An 18,251-nucleotide genomic window follows, 5' to 3' on the forward strand; every position below is an offset into this window, starting at 1 on the left:
GTTTATTTAGAATCCATTTACTGTCGATCAATTTCAAAATAATACTATAGCTAAAATTTAAATAGAAATAATTTAAAGTAAACTGTATTAAAAATGCTCGCTTTTTCGTCTAATTTTAAAAAAGCAATAACATATCTAAAGGTTAAATGGTATCATATAAGCACACTGAAGAAATAATATTAAAAAAGATACGACTGGCTAAATATGCGGACTCTTCATTTTACTGTCTCTACTATCATACACAGCATTGTATGAAATAGTATAATTTGATTTCAAGTATGCGCTGTGGAATTTCCTCTTCAAAGACGTTTACTCGGCAATATAGTAAAATATAAAATTTTAATAAATAGAATTTTTTGTTTTTTAATAACAAAGAGAATCATTATCTTAAGTTTTTATTTCGTAAAGTACAACCTTGTTGAATCGTGCGAAATTCAAAATACTCAAAGTGACGCTTCTCAACAAAATAAAAGTTAAAATTTTGATTGTTACATCATTTAATGTTTATAAAATTGACAAAGAAATATTATTTCAACATACGCAGTAATTTTTTATGTTGAAATAATAAACCTGCAGTTCAAGGATATTAATTGTTCAAAAGTTTTAATTATTGAAAAGCATGATTCATTTAATTAATTTTAGTTTAATTTATGTTTATAGTGTTTAAGTTTATAGACAATGGATCATCGTGTCACAATAAATGAACTGGTAATTAAGAGTTCATTGTGAGGTTGTTAATTTGAATATTGGTAAGTTATTTAATGACTATTAATTGGTTTTAACATTGTTTTCAAAATATCGACAATGTTTAAATTATCGAGGATATTTAATCGACTAATTAATCATCGAGAAGTACTTTCTCTATTAAGTGGATAAAAGATTAAAATAATTTTTTTTAACAGTTGATTGAGAACTATCAATTCAAAATTAACGTTGCTATATAAATTTTTATGATTCTGCAAGCAAGTTAATCACATATTATGATGTAAATTTAAAATCTGTTATTATTTAAAATAATTCAAAAGATATTTCTTGTAAAAATCATCCTTCAACGAAGTTCTGTGTTATGTTATTTTATTCCATTTCCGACAAACAGTACTTAATCTCAGTGAAGCTTTATTTTTAGGACAATTACTAATCACAAAGATTATAAAATTATGTACTAGTGATTCCTCAGAAGGTAAAATGGAGTTTTAAAAAAAAAAATAATTTTCCTACACAATTTTCCACATCCGCGATTATATTTGTCATTTAAAAATGAACTTCGCCGTGACCGCAATGTCATCAGGAGGTTGCGTTGTAGGTCGTTGAGTTAACGTTAATGGCGTTATGTAGCCGGGAAGTAAAAGGCGAGGTGGAGCTGGGGGAATAAAATGCGCTTTTCGCGTAAGCTCGCTTGTATCTCGCAGCTCGGTTGTAGGTTGTAGGCAACACAAGCAAACTCGATTGCTGTTATCCTTATCGTTCTCTTTTGGATGGTCTTCTTGCTACACTCGTGTTCTTGTTTTTCTCCCATTTTCATCAGCTTGTTTGTCCACTCGCTTGCTCCCTTGTACGTTAACTCAAGCGTATATAGAACAATGGTTTTACCGTCATTAGACTAAGCTAAATCTCCCAAGGGTTATTCTCGTCAGATTATGATAAGGAACAAAAGGTGGATGGGCTTATTAAAAAAATTACTATTCATTTCAGTAAATAGTTAGCTTATTTACTCATACAGCAATCTGTGACCGCTGTATTATCTACAGTTGAATAGATTTTTGCGATTAAAATAATCTAAGTTATTATTCAAGAGATAATTTATTTTCAGAAAATACAAAAGTGCACAACTGATAATAATGATTTAACATGCTGTTATAGTGCGCATGTATATTGGAAATAAAATTTAAACTTTATGTATAATAAATAAGAAAGAAAATACCAGTTTAGTTTTTCATTAATTATAGTTAAATATCACTTAATTTTTGAGTATAATAAATAAAATAGTAATAATAATGGATTTATAATAAAATAGCAATCAATTGATAATAAATACTATTTTAAATAGTTAAATCCTGATTTTATCAGTTAATGTATGATGTATATTATTCAAATGTTACAATTCAATAATTAAACAACAAAAATAAATTTTCAAACAATAATAAAACCAATGCAAATTTCAAAAAAGTTAAACTATAATAATTAATAATTCCAACTTCAATGTTTATCGTTTTGCACGTAGGAGATTATTGTATGATATATCAGTTTAATCGGAATAGTAGTTAGGTGTATCTAGCATGGGAATCATCTCCTTTCTAGCAAGACCACTGTTACCATCCGCAATGAGTAGATGCAGGATAGTTTGGATTATCATTATTCTGTTTCTACGCAGCTAGATGGTGAAATGAAACGAGTTGAAAGAAAAAAAGGAAAGTGTTATCGAAACACATGTAAGCATAAGTGAAATAAATGAACTAAACAATTGTAGTTAAGTTGGTTTCGTTGGGTTTGTATGAAAGTATAGTTTACTTGCAGTTCTATTGCATTGTCGTTCAGATTTACCCCGATCAGTTGCTCGCGCGTGGAAATAATCCAACTAGCAGGCAGTAGCCGCAAGTAAGCCGATAATCCTCTGGTCAGACAGTGTCGGGAAGCCACACGAGTGAGCTTTAGAGACCGCGATCCTGCATATGGCTCCTCGTATTCCGGCCACTTCATTGATACTCCGGAAGTTTATTGCCGTACGAATTAAATTGTCACGAGTCTCCAGGGTTTTATAATGCTAATAAAATATAAAACCAACTTTATAATACTAGATACTACCAAAATTAAATCGAGTAATTAAGTACCCAGTTTTATTTTATATTAATGTCATTTTTTCTTTCTTTTTTTGCCTTTTACTTTTACGCATTTTATAACTGTTTCATTTAAGATTTCCTTACTCCGTTTTTATTACTGTTCAAATTTAATATTACTCTGAAGACTGCAGTAGATGTATTTTATATTACTTGGCGGTCGAAATTCTTTTCCACGTCAGTAAAAGCGTGAAAATTTAAAGATATTGAAAAGCGAACGACAGTTAAGTTTTAAAATCTTGGCTATACTGCCGGAAAAGGAAAATAATGTAGAACATCGAACTGAAAATTACATTGCGAGCCAGGAGAATTTCAATTTTATAATATCAAATTTACCGAGACTTTTATTTTAACTGAGCTGTTTTATAGCATAAAGTATTTTATTTCTCTTTTCGTCTTATTGTTATGTTATAATGTATTCTAGTTAGTTTTTTAAACATTACGCATGAAAACATCGGTAAAATATAACGAGTTCAATCAATGAATAAAAACATTTCAATAGATTTATCTAAAAATTGCAGATATTTTATTCAAAGCATACTTTACTTTTAAGAAATATCTTAAATAAAGATTTAAATACAGAATAAGTACAAATACTTTGTAAGTACTTGAAATACTTCTTTAGTACTTCAAATACTTTTATTTTCCAAAGCTGGAAAGAAATATTGTAACAGATAACTTATGGTATTTATCTTATACCGAGCCAAGAAATTACTTTTCTTTATCTAATATTTATTTTATATTATTTTAAATCATTGGTATATGGAGATATTTCATTTCAAAAATATCTCTCTGTATAGTTCTTTAAAAATAGGTGATCCAAATCTTTTAAATCTGTTTAAGGTTCCAATTACAGGAAATCATCAAATTAAGGACTGAGAAAACTTATTTTATAGAATAGAAAAATATGAGGATATAATGTTATTTTTTTTTTAATTACCTTAAAGTGGTTTTCAATTAAGATTTATGACGTATAAAGCTAATCCAGGTTGGAAAAATTTATAAGGAAGCAATTAAGCGATCATGTGCGCTCTCTCGGAAATTTTCAATAGTAAGGTAAAAGCCCCAATAGATGATCATGTACCATTATATGATCACTCCATGTATTTGTGAATATAGATATATAAATACATGAAGTGATCATATACTGATACATGAGCGTCTATTAGGGCTTTTACCTTACCACTGATTTAAAAATAATATATGGACATATTAAGACATGTCAAATCAGATATGGTCTCATGATATGGACACAAATGGAGATATCATAAAATGTAAAACATTGATTTATATGTTTAGTAAACATTGATTATTATTTGCCGTTCTATTGAAATTCATGTAAACCAACGACAAATTTGGAAACTAATCGAAGTTATAGAAAGGAGTTTATTAATTTTAATTGAAACTGAAATGGAAAGAACTTTAATTCTAATGAACCATATCTAATTACTTGATCTATTAAATTATAGCAAATGTATCAGAAGCATTCTTGGTAAAACAACATCCTTGAAGCTCGAATGCAATTGCGTCATTACTAGCATTAATCGTGTGTATGTGATGCATGATGGAAGGTATCAAAGCACATTCGTGTTCGCTCTGTGTGTACCATCTCCATATACAGGGTGTCCCAAAAGTCACGGACGCCATTGTAGCATTTGATGAAAAAAATAATTCTGAGACGAAAAGTCCTTAGCCATTTTTCAATTAACCGCATAGATAATTAATTATTAATTAAAAATAACGTCTCTTTATTTGTTAGAGAGAGAGCGCCAGTGTCCAGTAAAATATGTGCCAAACAAAGACACAACTAACTGTATGACTAACTAGTTTCTATAGCTAACGTAGTCACACATATTTACTTACACATTCACACGTGCAAGCATCTTCGTTGGAACGCACTTGACTTGACACTAGTGCTCTCCCTCTAACGCATAAAAGGACGTTATTTTAATTAATAATTAATTATCTATGCGTCTGATTAAAAAATGGCCAAGGACTTTTCGTCTCAGAATTATTTTGTTTATCAGATGCTACAATGGCGTCCGATACTTCTGGGACACTCTGTATACATTTACCATCATATGATACGGAACAGAAACTCGAGCTATTCGTGCACGTTAAAAGCATCGGGTATTAAACGCGTTTCACTCAAACTTCCCAAACATCGGACATGCCTGACGTCGGATGCATTCCTCCTTTATCGTCGTCTCACTAGCTGACGCCTTACATCCCTTTCCGCCCGCTAAATTTTTATGTACACGCAGCTCATCACGAGGGATAATAACCGTGCATCTCGAGCTTACATCACCCAACACTGAAACTGTTTTGTTATCCGTCTTAGTTTAAGTTTTCTCTTTTATTTAAATTTTCTTCTCCCGTCACTTTCCGTTGCCTCTGCGGTATTTATTTTTTTTTATTTGTATTTTTTCACAAACATTACTTACTATGCTTCTTTTTCTTTTCTTGGCTCTTTTTTCCCTCGTCAGTTCAGACGTCGAGTGCATCCATATAAAAATATAACTTGGTGTAACATAAAACCAAGTCACGTTTTACGTTTTGTTTTAGTCTATGAAAATGAAAATATATATTTATTTTTTTTATACAACTAAATAAAACGGAAGAAAAATATCTCAGTTTATTAATTCAAGTATCCTCCGCATGAAATTAATTTTATTTATATAAAAAATATATATTGAAGTATAAAAAAATATTCAACGAAAAATTCATTTTAAGCTATATGAAAAATATAATTATGAAAAAATATTGTACAGTTTAAACTAAATTTTCATATATTTTTAATATATCTCAATGATAGTTAAGACTTATAAAATATATACGAAAATCCGCCAAAAATACTTTTTTGTTTCAACACATTTTTTTTTACAGAAATTCCTTTCACAGAGATTGCGTAATATTTCTCATTTTTGTAGAACCATTTATGTTGATAAATTTTTCAGTGCCATTTGTTCGTTTTCTTTTTTTTCAGTCGTTGAGCAAAAAGAAAAAAGAAATAATAACAAAAAAAAGCTCATTTAAGTTGACCGGCAGGTTTAACTTGAGATTTTCAAATATTGATGTTAGTCACGTCGCATGACTCTTTTTGGGCTTTACCATAATGTCGTATATGATCATGAAGCTGATAAGAGCGCTCGTAAAGATAAAAGCTGAGATATAGTCTGATGGATTTCGCCGGACCCTCTTTTCATCTATTTTCTTTTCTAAATTCCTGAATATAAACTGTCCACCCACCCCGTCATGAATTTACAATTTTAGCATTTTTTTTCCGCTTCTAATTTTGTCTCCATTTTAGGCCTACGTCACAAACACATTGAAATTTACGTACATTTTGGAAAATAAATAAATAAAACACATTATGTGCTTCAGGGATGAAACTCAAAAGTTTATGTTTTTTCGTAAAAACCTACCAGGCTTTGAATATATTTCCATTATATCACGAATAGAACCTTTGTCCCTGTGACATATACTTTACACTTTTCAATAAAACGCTAAAATATAATCTAACTTTTAAAAATATTTAAATGAATAAACGGATAGAAATATGAAATAAAAGGAAAATTTTAAAACTCGCTGTCCATAAAAAATGCTAGAATAACATAAAATTTGCTCGAGTGAAGAGGTAAAAATTAAATTACGTTGTGTTTTCCCAACCTCCATTTGTAGCTAACTGAATGAATGCCAGAGCACAATATTTATTTATTTTTATGGAATGTTTTCTGTCACAACACGTTTATACTTACCGTTTCGTGGGAAACATTTTATTACTTTATTTATGTATATATATATGTATATGTTATTAAATTATCTTATATATTGCTAATTTATACAATGTAACAAATTTTTTGCAGAATTGTCTCCCGAGAACTTCGCAGGGTCAGTTTAGTGTGAGTTGAAGCTTACTTCCTCTGCTATATGATACCAAGGAATATTACATTACACATTTATAGGTGAGTTGTTAAAATTTGTACACATATCTGGATATTTTATAACCATCGTAACTTGATATAATAGCTCGTGAAAAAAATTTTCTGATGTGAAAATTATTCAGACCAAGACAAATCAGGTCATGCCAGAAAATTTTTTCATAAAAGGTGTCATAATTTTTTATTTTAAACTTAAAATTGAATAATTAATTCACAAAATGTCTCTAAAGAAAATTTTTGGTTATTATTTATATTCCGCATGAAAAAATGTCTAATAAAGTAATTACGAAGCTCAGCAACACAGTACATACATACATATTACATATTTATAAACACATAAAAACAATTTAAGCTGAAGTATGACTGTAGTTATATCTCAAGGGCTTGTCCATTTTACTCGCTTTTCTGTCAAAACTTTAAACCGTGTAGCGTGCTTCATCTCCATCATAGCGAACGCCTCCTTCCAACTTACCGCCACGAAACGTTTCCGAAGTAACCACAAAACCGCGCCTCTTTTCTCTATCATATACATATATTTAATATAATACATCTGTATATATTTGTATGTATTCAGTGCTACGTGTAGAATAATGTATATTTAGCTTTAAATCCAAGCCTCATCATTTCCCTCTTTCATTTAAACTCATTCCTTAGTCTCTATAATGAAAACTCTTTGCCCCTCGACTCACTTTGCGGAAAGTTTTATTGGATTTAACAGACCGGCAGTATATGTACTCATTTACTCATTCACTGAAATCTAACACAACTACACTTTGACCATGATAGACCCATACCACTCCTGGCCTCCGTATTAAGGCTCGGGTACATGCTTTACACGCTTGCTTGGCTCTGGTTGGGTTTGTCCTATATTCCCGTATCGTAGGTATCAATTTTCCGTATAATTATATTCCGTAGTCAGCAAAAGATATTGAACTGGGATTAGAATCGGGATTGCAATTCGAGATCGGATTTTAATCGAAATTAAATTCAATGGAGGCGTGAAATCTTCAGTTAGCTCTAGTACCTAGAATTTGACAATTAAACTCGTCACTATGCTAAACGTATGAAGAGTAATATGAACTGTTATAATAAGTTTGAGAATTTTTGAAAAAAATTTCTGAAATGGCCATGTACGTACTAATATGAAAATTAGCCATATTGGACCATGTTAAAACATATTTGACTTGATATGGTTTCAAAAGCCCGTATATAATTTTTTCATCAAAGATAGTATTTACAATCTCCGACAAAGGATGAATAATTTATAAATCGATGATAAGAGAAACAAACTCCCAACAAGAAACTAAAATAAATTAGTTTAAATTCACATTTTTAAGAAACAAAATCCTAAATATTAATTTTTACAGTTTTAAATTTAATTTTAAAGTTTTCAAAACTAGGTTTCACAGAGTTTGTAGAAATTCAATTTTCAAACTGTAATTTTTCAATTTTTTTTTGTTCGGGACACCCAACTTTTACAAATTGTACACGGAAAAAACGAGATTTAACTGGTTTCCATGTTGGACGGAACCTAGTTCCATCTATAGTGAAAAAAATTTACAAATGGTTACTACTTCTATGTAGATTGTAGTAGGTATAGTTTTCGTTTATTTCAGTTCAATCCGAGATAGGGCTCAGAGCCATCTGAGATTTCTTTGTCTCAGATGGTTGTCAGTACCACGCGCATGCTCGTCAGTCCCATCTTACATAGAAGTGGAAGCGTCCATTTGGAATTTAACTAGAATCTATATGCAGATAGTACCTATTTTTACATTATCATTTTCAAGTGCATTTTGCAATCAAACATATATGAATAATATGAATGAATAATAAGTATATTATAATGAATCAAAAACTAATGGTTAATAAGTTTAAAAAATAAATTAAAAAAAAATTTTAATTTAATATTAAAAAATTAAAAAAAAAATTTTTTAAATTTAAAATTAAAAAATTAAAAAAAAAAAAATTTAATTAAAAAATTAAAAAAAAAATTTTTTTTAATTTAAAATTAAAAAATTAAAAAAAAAAAATTTAATTTCAGTGGTACTATTTTTTAAAATAAGATGTTGATGAATACCGATCTTCATCTTATTGTAAAAAAATAGTACCACACTAGAATAATAAAATTTTTTTTAAATTTAAATTTAAATTAAAAAATTTTTTTTTAATCTATTTTTTTTTAAACTTATTAAGAATTAGTTTTTTGATTTGGAATCCTCTAAATTAAAATACATGAAAGTCTTGAAGTGAGTCAAAGGTCGAAACTCGCAAAAAACGGGCCACGATTCATTATTGGTTGAAATTTAGGCGCGCGCGTAGCGCGCTATTCAAATTTCTAGTAAAATTATAATCTGTATTATTCATTATGATATACTTATTATTCATTCATATTATTCATATATATTTGATTGCAAAATGCATTTGAAAATGATAATGTAAAAATAGGTACTATCTGCAGATAGATTCTAGTTAAATTCCAAATGGACGCTTCCACTTCTATGTAAGATGGAACTGACGAGCATGCGCGTGGTACTGACAACCATCTGAGACAAATAAATCTCAGATGGCTCTGAGCCCCATCTCGGATTGAACTGAAATAAACGAAAATTGTACCTACTACAATCTACATAGAAGTAGTAACCATTTGTAAATTTTTTTCACTATAGATGGAACTAGGTTCCGTCCAACATGGAAACCAGTTAAATCTCGTTTTTTCCGTGTACTTCAAACTGTTATTTTTCAATTTCTCTTTTTCCGAATACGACATATTAATTAATTGATCTACACACTTTAAGAAAAAATAAAAAGCCATAATAAATTATTTTCTTATTTTTATATATCGCTCAATCAAAACATAGGGGAACCTGGGGCACGAAGGCCTCCCTGGGGCACGACGGCCCCCCTCAAAAATTAGGTAAAAATTTTCTTTTCAATTTCCCTCAAGTTATGACTTCTATAATGTTTTTATGATATTTTGGGCCAATATGTGATATGTGGGGCATAATGGACCACTCGAGAAAAAAATTGTAACAAAAAAAAATTTTTTTTTTTTCAAATTGTGATAAATTTGTGGTAAAATGAATTATAAAAAATTTAATTGAACTAAAAAATTTAACAAAAACTTGAATCATACAAGGAAGAGAGGTACACGACGGTTTCGGACATAACGGTCCCTCTCATAAATTAGGTAAAATTTTTTTTTTCCCTTTTCTGTCAAGTTATGGCCTCTATGATGTTTTTATGATATTTCGGGCCAAAATGTGATATGTGGGGCATAATGGACCACTCGAAAAAAAAATTACAAATTTAAAGAATTCATTATTTTAGGCCTTTTCAGGTCAATGAATCAGAATGATTTTAATTGAACTGAAAAATTTAATAAAAAGTTGAATTATATAGCTTATAAGAAATTGAAAATACACTTTTTTAAAATTAAAACAGTAATAATTATATTATGAATTATTGGTCATGGTATTCTTTGCACCAGACAGAAACCTAATCTCAAAGTTTTATTTGAATTCCTCCAAGGATGTCTTACTCTACGCAATTCACATTTCTAATTTTGACTTGATAAAAATATAAAAAAAAGGTCTGGTTCAAGATATTACGTAATATTACGTATCTAAAAAGCTCAATCTGAAAACTCAACCTGTGATTTCAATCAATGTAAACTAATGTTACCAATTCATTGCTAAATAACATCTCTGTATTTTTTCTTGTGCGTAGGTTTAAAACCTCTGAGTGCAATGAAAGAAATTAATTATATTTTTAATTATTATCTATTTAAAACTAATTAACAGCTTAACAATAAAATTTATAATAATTCTTTAAGACGTTAACAAAAATTACACTTTGAATAAACCATGAAATATAAATGTTCAATGATTAGGAAATTACATCGAGATACTTTAGTGAATATACGATTATTCGCAATGATCACAAACATATTCGTTAGAATAATCTTCGCCAATTCCTGCGCAAGAATCATAAGACCATTTATTACAATTTTTACATTGAATCCATGACTCTGAGAACTCTGAGGAAAGTCCATTGCAATACAGACAATGGCAATCATAATTTTTATATTTAAAATGTTTTTTTTTTTTTTTTTTTCAAATTTTTTGGTTTTGATTTTATTTTTTTTTTTTTTTTTTTTGTTTAATTGAGGCCTTTTTTTTTGCTTCATGTTGATTTTTTTTTCTGTGAATTCTCGGCGATACTCAAGACTCGTAAGAATCGTGGTTTTTTCTCGACGACGTTTTCTGGGAGGAGAGTCTCTAGATTTTTATGGTAATAGCTTTAGTAAGAAAAAAATTTTTTTTTAATTATTTTTTGGGGAGGGGGCCGTCGTGCCCCAGAAAATAAAAAATTATTTTTTTCGATTTTTTGCAAAATTTCGACTGATTCGTTCGAAGTAGATGGAAAATAAATGAATTTGATGGTTAAAAGCCACAAAAAGGAAAAATCGACTTGAGGGGGCCGTCGTGCCCCAGGCTCCCCTATATGAAAATTTTTTGATATGTATAAAGAGTTGATTTACGTCCAAATACACGCCTCGCAGGAACAACAATCTATAACACGACGAAAGAGAACAGTTTTGTCTGAAAATGTCATGGCCTAGTACATGGGAAATGTAAATAAGTCGTAAAAAGACGTTGATATAATAAAACGATCTACGATCTACTGTACTCCTATACGATGTTATAGAAGACCTTTATTATTTGAGCCTTAGAATTCGAGTCACGTGGTTGAGAGCAGCGAACCCAGTGAAACAATAACCCACCGGCTTACGTGATAGCCCTTCTGAGAAGCGTATGGTTATACAATAAATACCCTTCGCTGATATATTGCAGAAGGTCTACGCGATGTAAGACTACGGTATACCAGCTACTACCGTTACCCATGAGAAATCATTTTTCTCGGCAAGCTAGCTTGCTTTAATCTTTTATCTCTTAGCTTTTTATCTATTTTTATTATAATGTATTTTTTGCTCTTTTAGTTCATGAGACCATCATTTATTTTTACTTTTAGAAAGCTTTTGTTTTTGCCAAAAGCTCAGTCTATAATTTTATTCAATAAAAAATATTTCGAAAGTATGTTAGGATAATTTTTTAGTTTTAAAAAAAGTTTCTAAAACAAACTAAGTAAATAAAAATAATGAAAATGAAAATAAAACTAAATTCTAGTCTATAAAGTTATTGATGTAAATGGTCGGTCGTAAAAGATTAAAATAAATGTTGTGATAAATTTTTTTTTCGTACCGAGTCATATCACGTTCAACATTGTTTTTTTAATTTTTATTTTTTATTTAATTTTTACTGGTTCTAATATGACTATATAACGTATGGTTAAGTGAAACATTTGTGTAAAAAAATTGATATCAAAATAATAATTAATACGAATACTGAATAGAACTTTGAACGATGAATTTTGCTACGTTTATAAAAATAAAAAATTGAGGATTTTTCGTTTTTTACTAATTTCAAATCTTTAATCTGATAATAGAACTAAAAAGTAAAATTATCTTGTCAGTTAATTTCGTAAATATTTAATAAAACTGAAAAAATCACTTAAATTTGTCAAATTTAAAATAATTGCGAGACACGGATATGATCATGAAGCTAGAATTTTAATTATATTAAGTATTACAAATCGAATTAACATTTTCGGTACTAGAACTTTTTTTCTTAATTTGGTGTCTAGCTTAACTTGAAATAAAGCTAGACATTGATGAATATATATAGATAATTTAGAGCATTAATATTTGATATACACATTCAGCAGCAAGGAATCTTTTTTTAATTTAGTTCTCCACATGATTGACACTGTCGCTCTTTATTAACTCGTAATATATTCGTAATTACTGTCATCGGGCATACATAATTGCAATAATAATTATAAATAAAGCTTGTATGAGTGAGCAAATTTTAACTCGATAATAGTACGTCAATCTTTGTTTCGAAAGACTTGATATTGTTATCTTTTTTTAGATAATTTCAATCAACTTAACTGTTAATTATTATAGTATTAATTTTATTTAAACATTATTATTGCATGGAAAAAAGTCCTGTTGAAATTACAGAAAAATTTGTTAAATTTTCAGTTTTACTTCTGTCAAGAAATAACTGTCAAATTAAAATTAAAAAAAATTTCTTTTTTATACTTTAAAAATGATTAACCTGAAATTGTTAAATTTACATGAAAAAAAATGTAAATTTAACTTTCGAAAATTTTTAAATTGCATATTGAAAAAATTCATTATATCAAACTGTAAAAGTAAAACACCATTTAACAATAATAAAATAATGAAAAAAAAAAAAAAATTATTTTTCAACAGTATAATTTTTTCATAGCCATATGTCTGAAAATTTGGCAGTTATTTTTTTGTTAATATAACATAAAATGGCCGTGTAACATCTACATACCATTCATGTAATTTTCAAATAGTTTTTTTCCATTTAGTTTAGTAGTAATACTGATAGATATAAGCTTTTAGTCTCACTCAGAAAGTTTAAAATTTTCTTATCTCGTATTTTTCTCCCAACCGCTGTCTCTTCTGTTACGTTAAACTCGTTTCTTGCCAACAGACTCCCCGAGTCGATCCGATAATTTCATGTTCTCGACCACCGAGAAACAACTACGTAACGGACAGTTTGGTTTTTCTCGACTGTAATACCTGTCTTATGTGTTCTGGCTGACAACCAAACCTCGTAAATCTACAAATTACAAGTGAAAAGTCTGGATTCTTTTTTTACTACAAAAAAACTACTGAACTGAAAAATCTTCTATATTTTTAATAAATTAAAAAATTTTAATGTTTATTTGAAACAAAATTAAACGCTGACCATAAATTGATTAAAATAAAAATTAAATGATAAATGGAAAGCAAAGAGTTTAATGCTAAACAACAATTGTACTCTAGAGATGTAACAACTGGCCTTACTTCAATGAATTTTATTGCAAAAAGTGGACAGAGCGGTGTGTGGTCGCATATATAGCCAAACCGAGAATCGAGGTGCGAGTATAACAGTTAAAGCACGAAGAAGGGAAAACCGAGCTTAGCAAACGAGCGAACTTTAGTGTTGTTTGAGTTACGCCTGCACAGTACAACCGAGTTTAAAATGTGTCGGCGTATAGCCTACGTGAGTGTACTCTACATGCGGAAAATGGATACGACTGAAGCACAGAGCAAGAGAAAGAGCAAGAGCAAGAGGGTGCTGTACTCGTGTCCGATCCCAGAGTTACAAAAGCTACAGTCTCTCTGTACTTTGGGTACAGTGTGCCCTACAGCGTCGTTGACATACTAAAGCAGACAGTGCGTTAAGTTTAACAGCCGGTCTACTCTCTACTCAAACTATTTTGTCAAAGAAAATTATTAACTTATGAAATATTCAACTCATTTTCTCGGTATTTGCATAATTAATTTAGAATTTTTCTATTTTATTTCATTTTTCTATTTGAGTAATCGAAAAATTAGAGAATTCAAGTTACATTTGCAATTTGACTTGATTTTTTCGTGATTTTATTATATTTTTTTTTTCTTTTTTAAGAATATTCTCAACATGGAAATTGCAGTTTTAAAAGAATTTAAGATGAACATAAATTTATTTGGGTTTAATTTATGCAAAACCTCAAGGTACGTACGATAGCGCGATTAAAAAAATTTAATTGTGACAAAAATTATTGTTTTAAATTTTAATGTCCTTAGTCATGTGTTAATTGAAATAAAAATTTTAATTTTGTTTTAATTAATAGCTTGTAGGGATTATTTTTTATGAGAAAAATCAACAGTTTTATTCAAATAAAAAAACAAACCAATAAAATTTATTAGCCAAACTAGCAACCTCAACTGGAGAATAATAGTAAGAGATCTTGGTAAATTTTATAAATTTTATAGAAAGAACTAGAAAAATTTCAAATTTAAACCATGAAAAAAATAAGTAAAAAAGTAAGAGAGTCTAAGCTTTTAAAACCGGAATTTCAAAGTTAGTAGTCGTAATGTCGTTAATGAAATAGGTTTAGTGTCATACAGTTACATTTATTTAAAAACTAAGCGTACCTGTAACTTAAAGACTGGAATTGCAATAGTTTAAATTTCATCTGATAAGTATTTTATAGTGTTTAATATTAAATTTATGAGATAGTAAGGTGGTTTATTAGTTTCTAAGACGTCAGTCATTCACTCGTTGGACGTTAATTTTGTCATAACTTATTATAGATAAAAAATAATTTTAAAAAGATTTCTTCATAACTTTAAATCACCTAATTCAAAAGTTACTAAAAGTTTATAATCTACTTTTAATTAGATATAATTTTCACGTCATTTTTAAAGGTCAATAAAGTTTGATTTTGACGCAGGTACTTTAATGAAACTTTTTCCAATTCAAACAATCGACAGAAACTAATAACTTATATATTATTCGTATAGCCTGTTGAAATATTTCACTTGTTCTGAAAATAAAATTTTAATTAAAGAAAAAATGACTAATTACAATCGTTTTATTCGAATTTATTTCTAAAAAAGGAAATTGAATTTTTTTTCTGAGATGAACTTTTTTATTAGCACAGTTTAATAGTAATAATAAAGTATAATATGGTAAATAATTAATGAAGTCACCAAAGATGTTGACACAAAGTTGCACAAGCTAGAACCTTAGGTTTAGAATTGAAAAATGGTGGCGAAGTTTGTTGAGCGTAAATCAAAATCGACGGCTACGAAATTGCGACAGTGTTAACGGAAAAATCTAACGGACTGGGCTCGAGTAACTTTGATAAAGAAAATGGATAGCAAGCAGAAGGAATTTGATGTAGGGTGGTAAATTTAAGGATGACAAGTGAAACGGCGAATAAAAAAAGATAAATGAAGCGAGAGAATAAGATGAAAAAGAGGGAGCTTTCGTGGCGATGGTGAGACGCCGACGAAACTGAAGGCGAACAATTCGGCTTTACTCGGAGTATATAAGAAATAAAAGTTAAGGGAAGAAAGTAACCGGGAAGAAAAACTAAATAAAAATAAAAAGGCGGTTACCTCGGACGTGGACAATATCAGAGTAACGGAGATTTACAGCTCTTTATATATTTTTTCAATAGACTCGAGACTCGAGTGTTGACGTGAACAAAATCAATTTCACCCAAGTATCTGAGGTAACGTTGTCATGTAAATTATTTTATTACCAAAGAGGGTCCTTATACTTTTTTTTTTACATTATTTTACGTCTCAATTATTAAATACCCGTAACAAAATATGGCTTGATGAAGATGAAGATTGGCCATATCAGGACATATCTGTTATGATTTGATAGGTCCATTTATAGTCTGATACAAAATTATAATGAATTGTTTTTTTTTTCTCATACATAGTGTGATATACCCATATATGATCAGATCATGTTACACATAGCCATATCATACACTTTTTTCACAGATAAACATTTTTTCCAAGCTAAACAATTTTCTCGTTAAAAAATAGTGATTGATTTTTTGTAATTGACGACGAGGAAATTAAGAAATAAGTTATTCTGTATAGATCTTGGGAAATAAAAAAAAAAAAAAACTGAGTAGTGCAATTCTATGAAGCAGAGAAAGCAGTCACCCGATTCACCAGCAGTAACGCTAATTGGTTCGACGGGAGCCACGCGAGGCGATAAATCTTGTGGTTTACAACGGATTTTACGGCTAAGCGATGGCCGTATGCAAATTTGTGATGAATCTGATTTCACAAACGTAACTTTCATCAATTGCACGCGAATCGATTGTACGATCGTTTATTTTTATCACCATTGATCTACTTCCTTTTTTAACATTTTGTTATCTCGGTTCATTTTATAATTACTCGCCCGACGGAATAAATTTACATTTTATTACCTAAACATTCAGCAATTATATTATAAATTATAAACTATTCTAATTCTATCGTCAAATATCCGGTATGTAATTAGAAAAATTTATCATTTTAGCATGATTAATTCTCACAGTTATGAAATAATAAAATTATTCAATAAAATTCTTCGAGGTGAAAGTAAAGAACATTTTCTTGTATCAGGCCCACAAAAAAAATAAAATTAAAAGTTGAGTGCACTTTAAATCTTATCATTTATTATTCATGAGAATACTTTCGCAGAGAATTAAACTGTATTAAAAATTTATTTAATTATAAATTTTAAATGAACAATTAGTTATTGTAAATTTGAATACTGAATAAATTAAATTCAATTTAAAAACACCGACCATTGAAAAATAAAATTCAATAACTTTATCAAGAATTTATTATTGCTATATAAAATTCATTTTATTATAAAGAAAGTGAAAAAAAAATAGAAGATAAAAAAGGTGTACTACGAATTTCGAATTCAGGGAGCTTTTTAGAACTCTAATGTCGAGTAACTTTATACAAGCTTAAATATTCGTGCACCGAACACAAGGAAAGTTAAAACAGTTCACCTCTTGTTCAGCCAATTAATTAAAATCCTTAATCAATTTAGTGAATTCCTTCCGTTCGCCTATTGCAGATTGTTTGATATCCCTCGGTACGGTATTTTATCTTACTTTTATTTCATTCTTACAGCTCGCTTTAACATCCACTCTATTCTACAGTGTAATGTATAATACACTATCTCAGGATACGGCGATATTTCTCAAGGAAGACCATCAGGCCATCTTCTCGCCTGTCTGATTAATAACCTCGTTGACTGTTGAGTAATTTCCCTCATTTGTCATACTAATTATTCATTTGTTGATTCTCTAATACATTTATCTACTTTTTTTTCGACCTCATTAAACATCTTTATTACCACTTACTCCATTTATACTAGAATAAATTAAACATCAAATTATATGCGAGAAAAAAAGTATTGCATGCATTTTTATGAGGAAGCTTATACACAATTCATAAACTCATTTTTATTATACATTCAACATTAACATAGCATCTTTAAATTCGGCAGTTTATTTTCAGTTTGTAACCATAAACATATAAAATTTTTGATTCAGGTTACATATATTATTTTACTGATTGATTGATTTTGTAAATTTTATCCTGTACATTTATTTTCAGTGATTTATAATTTTTTTTCGTAGCATAGTGTTTTTTTTTCTGTGATTTTTAATTGCTATCAGATTTCACTGAACTGAAAAATAAATTGTTGGCAAGCAAAACGTTATCAAATTTCTTATTGATTTTATTGAATTTTATTGAAATTTTATTGAAACTAAATATGAAATTTCAACTTACTCTCCATAAGAACTTTAGTCAGTACAAATGAATTGAAAATTAAATTTTAAATCGATGATAAATAAATTAGTAAATTTTTACTGTCAAAATAAAATTAATACAAAGAAACGTAAATTCTGAATGTGAAACAAAGTTAAGGAACAATGTTTGCAACAATCAAATTAGGTTAATATGAATGTCTGAAAGGCACATCTTATATTAAATAATGCCATTACAACAACTAAATAACTGATTGACGTTATAAAA

At 29.0% G+C, this 18,251-nt stretch overlaps 1 protein-coding gene and 1 long non-coding RNA gene across 7 annotated transcripts in view; one reads left to right on the forward strand and one right to left on the reverse strand.

Annotated features, from left to right (window-relative positions):
- The window catches only part of LOC123275439 (nephrin), a 221,775-nt gene that overhangs the window by 60,275 nt on the left and 143,249 nt on the right, over positions 1–18,251 (reverse strand). The gene's annotated exons all lie outside the window — the stretch shown is intronic.
- LOC123275440 overlaps positions 1–18,251 on the forward strand; it is a 93,752-nt gene that overhangs the window by 45,909 nt on the left and 29,592 nt on the right. The window contains exon 2 of the long non-coding RNA XR_006511683.1: positions 6,701–6,799. This is a non-coding gene — a long non-coding RNA (uncharacterized LOC123275440). The remainder of the gene's footprint in view (positions 1–6,700; positions 6,800–18,251) is intronic.

Source organism: Cotesia glomerata, linkage group LG1 (assembly GCF_020080835.1).
Source record: "Cotesia glomerata isolate CgM1 linkage group LG1, MPM_Cglom_v2.3, whole genome shotgun sequence".
In the NCBI taxonomy this organism is placed as follows: Eukaryota; Metazoa; Arthropoda; class Insecta; order Hymenoptera; family Braconidae; genus Cotesia; species Cotesia glomerata.